Below are 17,736 nucleotides of genomic sequence, written 5' to 3' on the forward strand. Positions count from 1 at the left end.
GCTGTAGCAGGTCAGGCACTAGTCGTTAGCTTATGCTGCCTGCCTCCTCATAGCCAGGTGCTCTTTCTATGTCTCTCTCTCTCTCTCTCTCTCTCTCTCTCTCTCTCTCTCTCTCTCTCTCTCTCTCTCTCTCTCTCTCTCTCTCTCTCTCTCTCTCTCTCTCTCTCTCTCTCTCTCTCTCTCTCTCTCTCTCTCTCTCTCTCTCTCTCTCTCTCTCTCTCTCTCTCTCTCTCTCTCCCATGTCTCTTCTCCTCTCTTCTTTATAATATGTCAGTCAATGTATGTATTTTTCTTTCCTCTCTCTTGACCTTGCTCTTTAGCTTTTTCTCCCTCTCTCTCTCTCTCTCTCTCTTCAATGGTGATAAAACTTGTCTCTGTCAATGGGGTTAACACTTGTCTCTGTCAATGGGGTTAACACTTGTCTCTGTCAATGGCGATAACACTTGTCTCTTCAATGGGGATAACACTTATCTCTGTCAATGGGGTTAACACTTGTCTCTGTCAATGGGGATAACACTTGTCTCTTCAATGGGGATAACACTTGTCTCTTCAATGGGGATAACACTTGTCTCTGTCAATGGGGTTAACACTTGTCTCTGTCAATGGGGTTAACACTTGTCTCTGTCAATGGGGTTAACACTTGTCTCTGTCAATGGGTTAACACTTGTCTCTGTCAATGGGGATAACACTTGTCTCTGTCAATGGGGTTAACACTTGTCTCTGTCAATGGGGTTAACACTTGTCTCTGTCAATGGGGTTAACACTTGTCTCTGTCAATGGGGACAACACTTGTCTCTGTCAATGGGGTTAACACTTGTCTCTGTCAATGGGGTTAACACTTGTCTCTGTCAATGGGGTTAACACTTGTCTCTGTCAATGGGGTTAACACTTGTCTCTGTCAATGGGGTTAACACTTGTCTCTGTCAATGGGGTTAACACTTGTCTCTGTCAATGGCGACAACACTTGTCTCTGTCAATGGGGATAACACTTGTCTCTGTCAATGGGGATAACACTTGTCTCTGTCAATGGGGTTAACACTTGTCTCTGTCAATGGGGTTAACACTTGTCTCTGTCAATGGCGACAACACTTGTCTCTGTCAATGGGGTTAACACTTGTCTCTGTCAATGGGGTTAACACTTGTCTCTGTCAATGGGGTTAACACTTGTCTCTGTCAATGGGGTTAACACTTGTCTCTGTCAATGGAGTTAACACTTGTCTCTGTCAATGGGGTTAACACGTGTCTCTGTCAATGGCGACAACACTTACACTTGTCTCTGTCAATGGGGATAACACTTGTCTCTGTCAATGGCGACAACACTTGTCTCTGTCAATGGGGACAACACTTGTCTCTGTCAATGGCGACAACACTTACACTTGTCTCTGTCAATGGGGATAACACTTGTCTCTGTCAATGGCGACAACACTTGTCTCTGTCAATGGCGACAACACTTACACTTGTCTCTGTCAATGGGGATAACACTTGTCTCTGTCAATGGGGTTAACACTTGTCTCTGTCAATGGGGTTAACACTTGTCTCTGTCAATGGCGACAACACTTGTCTCTCTCAATGGGGTTAGCACTTGTTAGCACTGTCACATTTAAACCACCTTTGAACCACCTTTGTGCATTATGATTGTACAGATATATCAGCATTTAGCCATGATCTTTAATGAATGATTATACTTTATTGTAGCTATATAATGCATCATAAATGATCATTCATTTATAATGCATGCAACACAGGTGGTTGATAGAAGGTTGTACCATGTTTCAGGGATGTACATGACGTAACCAAATGTAAACTCTGCCTTGCAACCCTCCTCTACTCTAACATCACAACAGCCATCTGCTGAACACAGCATAATCCACACTAAGGCGTGGGCGTAATAGTCACATGTGAACACACCGTATGTCCATAGGAGAAACCTTATACATGAACAGTATGTGTGTGAGAGGTACAACTGTACCTGGTACCTGGTACTGCTACAAATGGTTTCCCACTGTGATTAAGTGGCCCTCTTCTTCCTGTCCCCCACTTCCTGCTTCCTGTGGTTTCACTTGGCGATCCACTCGGTTGCCTGGCACCATGAGGGCAAGGGTTCATCTGTAGTCACTCAACGGAACGCTCACCATATGGAACATCAAGGGCCAGGGCAACCATTTCAGACAATCACCCAATGGTAACACTTGTCTCTGTCACACACACACACACACACACACACACACACACACACACACACACACACACACACACACACACACACACACACACACACACACACACACACACACACACACACACACACACATTTACATTTACATTTAAGTCATTTAGCAGACGCTCTTATCCAGACACTTTCCTCCCCAATTTCTTTTAATATGCAACCTGTCTTTATAACTTTTCTCTGGTTTCCAACATTTCTCCTTTCACATCAGAATGTCCTTTATTCACTGTACATTTGCACATACTAAGAATTTGACTTGGTGATATGGGGCTGCAAGTGATAGACAACATTTAGAGACAGAATACAGACAGAGGAATTTACACAAAGTAAACATACATTATTTACAAAATAGATCAAATAAAGTGAACACGGGTTTAATTTACTCTGTGTTAAACGTTTCCTTCCCTGATGTGACTTTGTCCCCTCCCCCCCACACACACACACACAAAGCAAGAGAAAGCAGAGAGAGGAATAGAAGAGCAAAAAAACTAAGAGAAAGGGAGTTGAAAGAAAGCAAGAGAACTTTGAACCCCATTCTTAAATTGCCATGTTATTGTTCTTGTGTACAGTGTAATGGGGAAAGGATTCCATTGAAACGGTTTTGAATTAGTTGTTTTCCCCGCTGCTGCATGCGTAATCAGTTTAGTATTTAATGAACAATTATGAAACTGTGTGTGACAGGTTTATGTGAAATTAAAAAAGGCTTCCCTTTAAGAAATTTAATTAAGGCTAGGTAATTGTCAATTATTACAATAAATTGTGATTACATTCTTCCTTTTTAGTGTATACTTATTTGACCAACCCTTAAGTTGACTCCCTTTGTGCACATATATTTTTGAATAAATGCTAGCTATCTCGCTCCCTCTCTCTGATGGACAGGCCTGAATCACTGTCTGACACACACAGTGGCTACTACTGCTCCATCAGGGAAATGGTGGAAGAAAAGGGAGGAGGAGAGAGTGGAGAGGAGAGAGGGCAAGGGAAAAGAGGAGAAAGGGAACAAAGCTAAAGTGATCTGATCTATTTCAGGAAAGCAGCCCAAGGATGGAAAGAAGCCAGAGCCCTGCAAACCCATCCTCAAAGTGGAGTACAAGACCACTCGACTGGGGTAAGGATACGCACACACGCACACACACACACACACACCACACACACACACACACACACACACACACACACACACACACACACACACACACACACACACACACACACACACACACACACACACACACACACACACACACACACACACACACACACACACACACACACACACACACACACACACACACACACACACACACACACACACACACACACACATTTACACATTTAGCAGACGATGCTTGGATCCAGATAATGAATATGGCATCTCTATAGCTTTCCATATGGACTTGTGTCTCATGTGTCTGTTTGACTTGTGATATGGGGCTGCATGATAGACAACATTTAGAGACAGAATGACAGAGGAATTTACGCCATGTCTGTGTGTGGTATATGTGTGTGTATGTCTGCGCCTGTCTGTGTTTACACAAAGTAAACATAATTATTTACAAAATAGATCAAATAAAGTGAACACAGGTTTGGTATACGTTTCCTTCCCTGATGTGACTTTGTGTGAGAAAGTGTAAGTCTGCATCCGTCTGTGTGTTTCTAAATGTGTGTTATGTTCTTGTGTACTGTCTGTGTGTGGATTCCATGTGTGTGTATGTTAGCGTTTGTCTGTGTGTGGTATATGTGTTAGTATTTAATGAACAATTATGTCTGTGTGTGACAGGTTTATGTGAAATGGCTTCCCTATGTAATTAAGGCTAGGTAATTGTCTGTATTACAATAAATTGTGATTATTCTTCTGTGTATACTGTCTGTGTGTTTGTGCACATATATTTTTGAATAAATGCTATGTCTGCGTCTGTCTGTGTGGACAGGCCTAATATGTCTGTGTATGTGGCTACTCTGTCCATCAGTGTGTGGTATATGTGTGTGTATGTCAAGGGAAAAGAGGAGAAAGGGAACAAAGTCTGTCTGTCTATTTCAGGTATATGGATGGAAAGTGCCATGTCCTGCAAACCCATCTGTCTGTGTGTGGTATATGTGTGTGTATGTCTGCGTCTATCTGTGTGTGGCATATGTGTGTGTATGTCTCATGTGTCTGTCTGTGTGTGATATATGTGTGTGTATGTCTGCGCCTGTCTGTGTGTGGTATATGTGTGTGTATGTCTGCGCCTGTCTGTGTGTGGTATATGTGTGTGTATGTCTGCATCCGTCTTTGTGTGGTATATGTGTGTGTATGTCTGCGTCTGTCTGTGTGTGGTATATGTGTGTGTATGTCTGCGTCTGTCTGTGTGTGGTATATGTGTATGTCTGCGTCTGTCTGTGTGTGGTATATGTGTGTGTATGTCTGCGTCTGTCTGTGTGTGGTATATGTGTGTGTATGTCTGCGTCTGTCTGTGTGTGGTATATGTGTGTGTATGTCTGCGTCTGTCTGTGTGTGGTATATGTGTGTGTATGTCTGCGTCTGTCTGTGTGTGGTATATGTGTGCTATACAGAGACCCCTTCATGATCCTGTCTGGAGGTCTGTCGTATGACACGGTGGGTCGGCGTCCATGTCTGACGGTGATGCATGGGAAGAGTACAGCCGTGCTGGAGATGGACTATCCTATCGTAGACTTCCTCACGCTCTGTGAGACGCCATACTCTAACGGTCAGTGTGTGTGTGTGTGTGTGTCCTTGTGTGTGGTTGTTTGTATGCTTGCTATATTATTGTCTACAAATACCCCAGTAAGAGTGTGTTTATGAGTGGAATCAGTTTAATTAGCAACTACACTGACGGCTTTGTTGTTTCCAGCCGGTAATATGTTGTGTCCTAGCCCTTCTCAGCATTGACATTTGACCTTTCTGTTTTTGTATGTGTGTGAGACTGTGTGTGATGAATATAAAATATCCCAGGGGAGGTTTATGCTCGTGATTCTTGTGGAGTACAATGAATGTTAGATTTGTATCTTCTCCCTTGTTGACAATAGCTGTCTGACCTGATTATGTTATTAAATGAATGCCCTGCCCTTTGTGAGATGATGTGTCTTGGGAGAGGGCTTTCATTGACGATGATTTAGATGTTCTGTCTTCTATATCATTATGTAATGACAGAGGTGTTGATTTTGGTGTCTTGTTTTGGGTTTGTTTTGCTAAGATGTGCGTGTTTCAATGGGAACCAATTGATTGGAGGTGGGAATAGACTTAATTCAATTGAATGGCATTTTACATCTTGTGCCAAAATGTCTGGGTCAGAGAGGGGCTGAGTGGAGAACACACAGTGGAGTACTCTCCCCTCTTTACAGCTCACATCTTCAAATCAAATCAAATCAAATTTATTTATATAGCCCTTCGTACATCAGCTGATATCTCAAAGTGCTGTACAGAAACCCAGCCTAAAACCCCAAACAGCAAACAATGCAGGTGTAAAAGCACGGTGGCTAGGAAAAACTCCCTAGAAAGGCCAAAACCTAGGAAGAAACTTAGAGAGGAACCGGGCTATGTGGGGTGGCCAGTCCTCTTCTGGCTGTGCCAGGTAGAGATTATAACAGAACATGACCAAGATGTTCAAATGTTCATAAATGACCAGCATGGTCGAATAATAATAAGGCAGAACAGTTGAAACTGGAGCAGCAGCACAGTCAGGTGGACTGGGGACAGCAAGGAGCCATCATGTCAGGTAGTCCTGGGGCACGGTCCTAGGGCTCAGGTCCTCCGAGAGAGAGAAAGAAAGAGAGAATTAGAGAGAGCATATGTGGGGTGGCCAGTCCTCTTCTGGCTGTGCCGGGTGGAGATTATAACAGAACGTGGCCAAGATGTTCAAATGTTCATAAATGACCAGCATGGTTGAATAATAGTAAGGCAGAACAGTTGAAACTCTTACCTGCTCTATAGCCCCTGGTAGCCTTTAATGTAGGTCTGCATGGGTAATGAACCAGGTTAAGGTATGTTGGAGGTCTCAGCCTTCTTTTTCAAATGCCCTCATCTCAGTTAGCCCCAGATTGATGGGTGGTAGAGAACTCAGTCATCAGCCAAGGTGTCCTTCAAGGGGGAGAAGCAGTGTCCTCTACCACAGTGGAAATTGGTACCACGTTGCCTCTAACAAACTATATTTATTCATTGGTTTGATGCTATAGTTGATATCATGTTTGGATGCTTGTTGTTTTGGGTTGGTTTAAGAAGATTGACGCTCCAGTCGGTTGCTGGTTCAAATGGAACAGTATGCCGCACTATTTTAGGATGCTGCATGATCAATGTTGTACATATTCAGACAATAGATGATGAAAATTGTGTCAATTATGTAAAAAATCTAAGCGGGGGGTGGTTACTAAGCGAACATATTGAATTGTTTTAAGATGGTCACACCAATGACCATTTAGCTATTTGAATTTGAATTTTAGGACCCCTTTACGTATACAACAAAACATATATATAATCATATTTGATGAAACATTGAATTTGGCCTTACTGCTATTAGCCCATAGTATCGTGTTTCAAGGTAAGACCCAGATGCAGACTGTGTCGAAGTAACAATGTTTATTTCCACAACAGGGACAAAGGTACAGGACAGCAGGCAGGCAGGCAGGCAGGCTCAGAGTCAGGTCAGGCAGAGGGATCAAAGTCGGGAAAAACTAGAAAACAGGAACTGAGACAAGACAGGACCATGGGGGAAAACGCTAGTAGGTTCTACGAACAAAACGATCTGGCAACAGACAAACAGAGAACACAGGTATAAATATACAGGGGATAACAGGAAAGATGGGCGACACCTGGAGGGGGGTAGAGTCAAGCACAAAGACAGGTGAAACAGATCAGGGTGTGACACAGAAACGCATTGAATAGCATGGAAAAACAGATATTCAGAAAATAAATCAAAAGGAAGTTTGTTTTAAAGTGTCTGTCCTATATCTGAGAGATATAAGAAAGCTCAGGAAATTATTTATATATATTTTTACCGATATTTAACAAACAGTGGGCCAAACTGTTTGGAATGCTACAGATGCTTTTGTGAGATGACAGATTTTCGGGATATTTCATTGTCTGACAAACACCGCTGTAGTTCAGTGATATCTCAGATTTGGATGGGGATTGTTTGAATGCTAATTGATTTTCCAGAGGGAGCGGACATTGACATTAGGGGTTCTTAAAAACATACAATAATAACATCATCCTAAGAGTGTTGGGCCGAGCCGACGAGGAGAAAAATCTGTCAATGTGCCCTTGAGGAATTGCTCCTGTAAGTCGCTCTGCATTAGAGTGTTTGCTAAATAACTCAATTGTAATGTGATAACTTATTACTTTAAGTGGGTAAAAGTTATTACATTAAGCCTTCATCATTTTTATTATATTAACCGGCAAGTTATTACATTAACCCGGCTTTATTACATAAAACATTGTAAAAGTTATTATAAATAAAAAATGTATAACATTAACCAGTACTATTACATTGACCGGTGCTATTACATTGACCGGTGCTATTACAATAACCGGTGCTATTACAATGACCGCTGCTATTATAATGACCGGTGCTGTTACATTGACCGGTGTTATTAAATTAACCGCTGCTATTATAATGACCGGTGCTATTACAATGACAGATGCTATTACAATGACAGATGCTATTACATTAACCGGTGCTATTACATTGACGGGTGCTATTACAATGACAGATGCTATTACATTAACCGGTGCTATTACATTGACGGGTGCTATTACAATGATCGGTGCTATTACATTGACCGGTGCTATTACATTAACCGGTGCTATTACATTGACGGGTGCTATTACAATGATCGGTGCTATTACATTGACCGGTGTTATTACATTGATCGGTGCTATTACATTAACCGGTGCTATTACATTAACCGGTGCTGTTACATTAACCAGTGCTGTTATATTGACTGGTGCTATTACATTAACTGGTGCTATTACATTGGCCGGTGCTATTACATTGACTGGGGCTGTTACATTGACCGGTGCTATTACAATGACAGATGTTATTACATTGACCGGTGCTATTACAATGATCGGTGCTATTACATTAACCGGTGCTATTACATTAACCGGTGCTATTACATTGACTGGTGCTATTACATTAACTGGTGCTATTACATTGGCCGGTGCTATTACATTGACTGGGGCTGTTACATTGACCGGTGCTATTACATTGACTGGTGCTATTACATTGACCGGTGCTGTTACATTGACCAGTGCTAGTACATTGACCGGTGCTATTACATTGACCGGTGCTGTTACATTAACTGGTGCTATTACATTAACTGGTGCTATTATATTGACCGGTGCTATTACATTAGCCGGTGCTCTTACAATGATATTTATCCTTAGGCAGTGTAATGTTGATAGGCATATGTAAATGGCTGTCATGAAGAGACTGCATCTTAACCACAGAAAATGGGGGGCTAAAGTCATGTGGATGTAGCTCATCCAAAAAGTGTGTGTGTATGTGCGTGTAGCTTGAAGTGTGTGTGTCTTGTTTGATGTTAGCGTTGGTATGGGGGCATGAGGAAACCGATTAACAGACGATCGGTTGATGGTTGTGTAATGGTGACCATGGCGACCAACCTTATGTTGGGATGCTTTGAGTCAATCTTGTAATGGTGACCTAGGAGACCTGGGATTACACAACACTGGGCTGATTACTGCACCACTGCTTCAATCTACTGTTACTGATGGGGAGGATGGGAGGATGTTGAACAGGACATTTCATCTTTTATTATGGAATTTAGTTTTTTTTAGAAAAGATCAGAGGCAGACCAATGATACAGACAGACACACTGACAGACATAGGCAGGCAGGCAGCACAGACAGCCGGACTGACAGACACATCCACAGACAACAAAGACTGAGAAAAACTTAGAGCATTTCTGAGACATTCTAACAGACAAAAGGAGATAGTGAGAGAAGGCAAGAGGGAGTTGGAGAGAAACAGAGCAGAGAGACATTGATTGTCAAGGTCGTGGCTGCCCTGGTGTACAATGTGTTTCTTCTGGGACTTACAAGCTGTAACTACACTGACTCTGAAGGGAGGACACTGAAAACATGTTCTAGGCTTCCAGTCACACACGGTTCTCTCTACAAACACACACACACACACACCACACGCACGCATGCACACACATGTACACATATACCCACAAACACACACACGCGCACACACTATCCTCTCTCTGGCTCAGACAATAATGCCTACTTACTCTCCCATTGCATCTCAGCCAGACGCTAACAAAAGAACACTGCGTTTTCTCCTACCACCTCTAACAGCATACTGCTATTGTGCTGCAATATTATGTGTAGGTATTTCAGGTCTGTGGTATTCCGCCATATTCCTTCAGTTCAGCTCAGTTCCTTTTCATCCAAAGTTTTATTGGGCAAAATAATGTTCCATAATCAAACATCCCACTAGGAAAAAAAGGGATTGAATCAACAGTGTTCCCACGTCATTTCAACCCCCAAAATGTGATGATGTTGAATCAACATATATTGGCAAAAAGTCATCAGCATAAGGGCATTTCTTATTTTTTTCACCCAATTGTTTACCTAAATCCAATGACATTTCACATTCAATTCATGGTAGTTGACAATTCAACCAGATGTAAATCAAAACTAGACGTTGAACTGACGTCTGTGCCCAGTGGAATGTTAACTCATCTTCAGTTTAATATTGAAATATGCTTTTAATATGTTACTATATATTCCTACTGTACCAAGCTTCAAGCTCATATATTTGATCAACATCTTGAAGACACTTGGGAATTGTAGATTTCAGAAAATTATTTGAGAGAATATACCCTACATATTGTGTTTATGAATGACATCTATCTTTCTTTTTGTTATGTTTTTGTCATGCAGATTTTCAGGAACCTTATGCTGTAGTGGTCCTTCTAGAAAAGGATTTAGTTGTAATCGACCTTGCACAAAATGGGTACGTCTGAGTGGATGTTAAAGGACTGAACATGCTTTATTAACATAAAATATTTAGCTACTGTATTATTTGGACTTCTTGAATGTTCCTACTCATTTGAAACACAACAGTTATTACTAACTAACAGGTAGTATAATTGTTATCCCTGTAGATTTAGCTTAGATTCTGTACTTTCATTCATTTCCATTCTATTGCATGCATCTCTTTCAGTTTCAATGTCTCTTGGCCTGCCATTGTAGGGACTAAAACTGTGAGCTATAATTCTATGTCCCCTTTCCCAGTTACCCCATATTCGAGAACCCCTATCCACTGACCATTCATGAGTCTCCGGTTACCTGCTGTGAGTACTTTGCTGACTGCCCTGTGGACCTCATTCCCGCACTTTACTCTGTTGGCTCCAGACAGAAACGACAGGGCTACAGCAAAAAGGTAAGGACCACACTTTTCTACAATACACCCTCTCAGCTACTGGGCCCCTCATAATGGCAGTACTGTGCTATTGCAGGAGTATTCAACTCTTGCCCTACGACTTCCGGAGCCTTCTGGTTTTCTGTTCTACCTGATAATAAATTCCACCCGCCTGGTGTTCCAGCTCTAAATCGGCCTGATTAGAGGGAAACAATGAAAAACCATCTGTGGAACTGGCTTGGAGGTCCAGAGTTGAGTTTTAGGGTGCATCATATGCCGTCAATGTTTATGTTGAAGGACACGCAGTAAATAACATTCGGTAGTCCAATCTCCACCCTGTTCTGCATCTTATCTCCTGTATCCTACATGTTCTCTAATTCCAGCTGTATTCTACCCTCTATCCTGTCTCTCTCTGTTCTGCTTCTTTTTAATTAATTGTAATTCTTGTTATATTCTCCCGCGCTGTTGGAAATGTCACCATGTACTGACCCTCTCCTCCCTCTCATCTCTCCATCCCTTTATCTCCCTGCCTGCTTCTTTCTACTTTGTGTCAAGTAAGGGGTCGCTATGGGAAGCGTTCTTACTGAAAGATCAATGTTGAGTCATACCACTGACCTTTGTATGTTCTACTGCGTTTAACACAACCTAAAAAACACATTTGTGCTCTCTCAGACACACACACACACACACACACACACACACACACACACACACACACACACACACACACACACACACACACACACACACACACACACACACACACACACACACACACACACACACACACACACACACACACACACACACACGTGCATTGACAAACACACACCGTGGTAAAGGTTCCCTCTATCTCTAAGACAAATGATGTCCCATCAGCCCACTGGCTAAGAGAAGGCATGTGTCTGTCCTCTTGCTTCCCTCCTGTCTCATTCCAATGGTCTCATTACAGTATGTTTATTTTATTTGGTTCAATGTGTAGGCTCGATTGGATCTGACAACATCTTATCACTGATTTCCTTATACCTTACGCATGTATCAATCTCAACGATGCTGTTCTGTTTGGTGTATTGTGTTGTCCAGGAGTGGCCAATCAGTGGTGGTAACTGGGGCCTCGGCACACAGAGCTACCCTGAGATCATCATCACTGGGTAGGAGACCCAACTCTATTTAATCATAATGCCTTCCTCTATCCTTCCTCTATCCTTCCTCTATCCTGCCTAGCAGTCATGAGAGGAAAAAACTCAGAGACAGGGAGAAGAAGCCTTTTAGAACTTAGCAATGTGACATTGAAGAATGGCTTGGCAGAAGGGGTCCCTTTTACTCGCCTCTCTCCCCCTCCCTCTCTTGTCACCTCCAGACATCCCTGTGTTAGTATTCCCCCCACGTCTATCTCTGTCTCTCTCTCGCGCTCTCTCTGTCTATCTCTCTCTATCTCTCTCTCTCTCTCTCTCTCTCGCTCTCTTTCTTCAGCTGAAGAGAGATTGTTCCTCCAGTTACACAAAGTGCAGATTATACAGGTCAATCCCAGAATGCATTGCACTATTGAGACACAGGGTTATGGTGTGTCTCCTCTCATGTGGATGTATTCTTCTGTAGAGCTGAATCTAGACAATCATGACAGGTAGAGCCAAGCTGAATCATTAGAGATGTGGTTGTGTATGCAAAAAGCTGAAATGGTAATTATTCCCTCTGATTCTCTACCCTCTCTCCTTCCCTCACCGGCTTCTCTTTATGATTTCACAGGCATGCTGATGGGACTGTGAAGTTTTGGGATGCTTCTGCAAGTAAGTGCCTTTACATGGACTTCCTTATGTGTAATGTCTCGGGCCTAGATGGCCTTATAGTTTCCCTATTCTATACTGTCTCCCAATGTGTTTGTGTGTAACTGAGCCATCTCCTATCTTTTCCCAGTAATGCTCCAGGTACTGTACAAGCTGAAGACGGCCAAGGTGTTTGAGAAGAGCAGGAATAATAAGGAGGACAAGCAGAACACAGAGATTGTGGATGAGGACCCGTTTGCCATCCAGATCATGGCCTGGTGTCCTGAGAGCAGGATGCTGTGTGTGGCCGGGGTGTCTGCCAACCTCATCATATACCGCTTCAGCAAGCAGGAGATCACCACCGAGGTCGTACAGGTGGGTCGGCATGTGTGTGTGTTTGGAGGTGAATGAAACGCACACCTATTTAGGCGAGGTGCTGGCTAGCAGAGTAGAACACTTGAAAAAGAAAAGGAGAGCCGCACACTCTAGGAGCTCAGATGCAATAATTGAATAACGTAATAACCAATGTTTCGACGGACAAGCTGTCTTTGTGTGTGTGTTTAACATGTCTCTGTGCTGACCATGTTGGATCGTTGATAGAGTAAACTGAGAAGCACTCCCATTTACTCTTGATGCTTATAGCCTGGCAATATGGATGCCATGACGACAGATGCACAGTGTAGTGGTAAATATAGCCTCCCGTAGACAACTAGACAACTGAGCAGAGTCATTATTGGTTCAATGGTGTTTCTTGGATTCTGAATGCTGTTCCTAGAGACAGTGTTTACCTCCCAATGCCTCATTAGATGAGTCTCCAGCCAGTAAGAACACAATATGGTTGCCATGCCAACATACATAGTGGTAAACAACCTGTATCATTATTTTGTGGCAGCTATGAATAGTGATGATAATAATGATCTGTGTCTGACCAAGATCAAGTGTGTGACCTGTGGAGAGATTGAAAGCAGAGTTTGAGAGAGAAAGAGAGAGAAAGAGAGAGAGACGGAGAGAGAGACGGAGAGACAGAGAGAGACGGAGAGAGAGAGGAGACCGATCAGTATCACATGCATAAATGCCAATAGTGCTATTGAGACTCCCATCATACACACACACTGAAACATACTGAAATGATGGCTGCTGAACTCATTATAGAGTCTCTGGAATGTGTGTGTGTGTTCCCTAGCTGTTGGAGGTACGTCTGCAGTACGAGGTGAATGACATGGAGTCCCCTCCAGAGGGGGGAGGGGGGGGGGACCGTGACCTGCCCACCCCAGGAGCAGCCTCACCTAGCCCCCAGACCACCGGACCCCCGACTCACCCCTCCACCAGCAGCAACTCCTCTGACGGGGTCCGAGACAACGTACCCTGCCTTAAGTATGCATCCTGCACCACCACCGGCTCACATACAGTAGTTACACACACGTACACTCTGCAACAAACTGTGCCTTAGGGATGCACAACCAGCCCACAATCTCTCTGAGGCTATTCAATACAATTACACTCTTTTTCTCTCTCCCTCATTGTCTGTAGGGTGCGTAGTACCCCTCTGAAGCAGTCTTCAGGGTATCAGGTAGAGTTGGTGGTGCAGCTGGTGTGGGTAAGTGGAGAGCCCCCCCAACAGATCACCAGCTTGGCCCTCAGCTCCTCCTACGGCCTGTAAGTATAAGGTGGTAGACAGTATATCTACATGAGATTTACTGTGAACCCTAATGAAAAAAAACAATATAACAGTTCAATCTGGAGCTCTGTGCAAACCAACCAAGGATACTATGAAAGTAAGATCATTTTAGGGAGCGGTAATGTTTTTCTCAACTTGAGAAACAGGTCCTCAATTCGAAGAGTCAAAATGTGGTTGTGAGCCATGGATTTGATATGATTTCCCTCGTACAGCTGAGCTGGAATGGAGTCAAGCTGTGTCTACACGGTTTATGTCCGCAGGGAAATTCTGTCTGAGACTTCTGCTGCTTTGGTTTCTGGAAGAACTAGCTATATTTAATCTAAACCCCAAACCCCAATCTCATATCTCTTTTTACATCTCCCTCTCTTCCTCCACTTCTCTCTCTCCCTCCCTCCCTCTTCCTCCACTTCTCTCTCCCTCCCTCCCTCTCCCTACCCTTCCTCTCTCCAACAGGATTGTGTTTGGCAACAGTAATGGTCTGGCAGTGGTGGACTACCTCCAGAAGACAGTGCTGTTGAACCTGGGGACAGTGGAGCTGTATGGGTCTAACGATCCCTACCAGAGACAGGCTCGCTCTCCACGCAAGGCACGCCAGCCCGCCGGAGGTAATGGTAAAGACCTTTACCACTTCACTGATTTACCACCACACAGATAGCCTTCTGTAGGGTTGTATCACATGAGGCTGCTGAGGGGAGGGCGGCTCATAATAATGTCTGGAATGGAGCAAATGGAATGGCATCAAACACATGGAAACCATGGAAACCATGATGTGTTTGATGTGTTTGATACCGTTCCACTAATTCCGCTTCAGTCATTACCACGAGCCCATCGTCCCCAATTAAGGTGCCACCAACGTCCTGTGGTTTGTACTATATATGGCCTTACAGTAGATGTTTTTTTTGTAGCATGACTTATGACTTATGTCATCTTAATAATTCTAATACTTACAGGTGTGTAGATATAGGCATACGTAGTCTTGTACGATGTTACAAGGATGAGGGGTATATTTGGTAGATGTGCTTGTATACTGTTCAGTCTGTATCATCTGCACATGTAGGCAATCAAAAAAAGCAATGTTGGTGACAAGGTGGTACGAGGTTCTCCGTCTCCTCTCCTCCTTCTCTGTATCTTTGCAATTCCTTGAAAGGATTTTGAATGGTTACTAAATTGTTATTTTGACTATTCAGTGCGTTGTCTTCTCTCTGTGGTGGCTGGCTGGCACACACACTGACACATAAACAGCCATCCCTCCTACACATACCGTGTCACTGCAGCACGGTGGTGTTATTGACAGACCGCAGCATCGCTGCATTATGACATACTGCCACCTGTTGTTTGATGACGTTACTACAGTCTCCAGTAGAACCAAATCAATGCCAATAACCACTCTTGTGTAATGACTGTAACCTGCGTGGCTTAGCAACAGCTTGGTGAGGAAAAGTAGGTGGTGTGTGTGTGTGTGTGTGTGTGTGTGTGTGTGTGTGGTGTGTGTGTGTGTGTGTGTGTGTGTGTGTGTGTGTGTGTGTGTGTGGTTAGTGGTGGGCTGGCACCTGTCAGAGTGGGGGGAGTCTGAGGAGTAATTGATCAAATCAATTCAAATTTAATTTGTCACATGCGTCATAAACAACAGGTGTAGATTAACAGTAAAATGCTTATTTACAGGCCCTTCCCAACAATACAAAGATATATAAAATAGAGAAATAACATTAAAGTAAAACATGTAATAAAATGTATAATAAATACATAGTGAGTAAGGATCACTTGGCTATATACACAGGGTACCAGTACCGAGTTGATGTGCAGGGTCTTCCTCTGATTCCGCCTGGTATAGAAGTCCTGGATGGCTGGCAGCTCGGTCCCAGTGATGTACCGGGCCGTACGCACTACGCTCTGTAGCGGCTTGAGGTCGGATGCCTTACAGTTGCCATACCAAGTGGTGTTGCAGCCAGTTAAGATGTTCTCAATGGTGCAGCTGTAGAACTTTTTGAGGATCTGAGGACCCATGCCAAATCTTTTCAGCCTTCTCAGGGGGAAGAGGTGTTGTTGTGTCCTCTTCACAACTATCTTGGTGTGTGTGGACCATGATAAAACCTTAGTGATGTGGACACTGAGGAACTTGAATCTCTCGACCCGCTCCACTACAGCCTCGTCGATGTGAATCGGAGCGTGTTTGGCCCTCCGTTTCCTGTAGTCCACGATCAGCTCCTTTGACTTGCTGGCATTAAGGTAGAGGTTGTTGTCCTGGCACCACACTGCCATGTATCTGACTTCCTCCCTATAGGCAGGCTCATCGTTGTCGGTGATCAGGCCTACCACTGTAGTGTCATCGGCAAACTTAGTGATGATGTTGGAGTCGTGTGCGGGTTGGGTCTGTATGTCTGACCTACCCATGGTACTGGAGTCTGTCTGGGGCAGTGGGGCTGAGTCTTTGTCTGTGTGGGGCTGTCTGTCTGTCCATCTGGTGGTGTCTGTCAGTCTACCCGTCCGTCCGTCCTACCCAGAGAACTGGAGTCTGTCCGGGTTAGGGTCTGTATGTCTGTCCTACCCATAGTACTGGAGTCTGTCTGGGGCAGTGGTGCTGTGTTTGTGTCTGTCTGGGGCTATCTCGCTGCGTCTGTCTCTGTCTGTCTGTCTGGGCCCAGGCCTTCTGTCTCTATGTATGGGGAGGGTGGGGCAATGGCTTGGATAGCAGTCTGTTTAGTCTGTTTCTGTCTGTCTGTCTGGGTCCAGGCTTTCTGTCTCTATGTATGGGGAGGGTGGGGCAATGGCTTGGATAGCAGTCTGTTTAGTCTGTCTCTGTCTGTCTGTCTGGGTGTTTCTGTCTCTATGGGGGAGGGTGGGGCAATGGCTTGGATAGCAGTCTGTTTAGTCTGTCTCTGTCTGTCTGGGTCCAGGCCTTCTGTCTCTATGTATGGGGAGGGTGGGGCAATGGCTTGGATAGCAGTCTGTTTAGTCTGTCTCTGTCTGTCTGTCTGGGTCCAGGCCTTCTGTCTCTATGTATGGGGAGGGTGGGGCAATGGCTTGGATAGCAGTCTGTTTAGTCTGTCTCTGTCTGTCTGTCTGGGTCCAGGCCTTCTGTCTCTATGTATGGGGAGGGTGGGGCAATGGCTTGGATAGCAGTCTGTTTAGTTTGTTTCTGCTCTGGTCTGCATCATCTGTTTGGCAGACAGGGAAAATGGAGGTATACCCCAAAACCTACATATCATAACATCCTTATCAAACAGAAAGGAGAAAAGGACAGAGAAGAATGAAGCTGTAGCTAATGATAATGACATCTAATGTCGTGCAATGTCTGTCACTTCTGCTGCAGGTCTGTGTGACATCAACGAGGGTTCTGCCTCGGAGGACCGCTGCAAATCCCCCACTTCAGGTAAACTGTCTTTCAGCATGTTAGAGTTGGCATTACACTGGTACAGATGTAGGATCTTAATTTGATCACCCATTTTCAGGTGAACTTTCCTGCAATGCAGTGTATGTAGTGTATTGGAGGTTTAAAAATACTTCTGAAGTTTGTAATTTCCACTTTGACATTTTAGACTTGATTTTCCTTCATGAAAAATGTATCAACCCCTACAATAATTAATTATAATCCACATACTATTTCACATTTCCTGTTGCTGCAGGATTATCCTACTGTAGCGAACTGGCTCAAATTAAGATCCTACATCTGTATCCACAGCA

General features: G+C 43.9%; 1 pseudogene; it reads left to right on the forward strand.

Annotated features, from left to right (window-relative positions):
• Positions 1-17,736, forward strand: part of LOC118386619 (syntaxin-binding protein 5-like) — a 146,136-nt pseudogene that overhangs the window by 115,381 nt on the left and 13,019 nt on the right.

The sequence above is a fragment of the Oncorhynchus keta genome, chromosome 8 (assembly GCF_023373465.1).
Source record: "Oncorhynchus keta strain PuntledgeMale-10-30-2019 chromosome 8, Oket_V2, whole genome shotgun sequence".
In the NCBI taxonomy this organism is placed as follows: domain Eukaryota; kingdom Metazoa; phylum Chordata; class Actinopteri; order Salmoniformes; family Salmonidae; genus Oncorhynchus; species Oncorhynchus keta.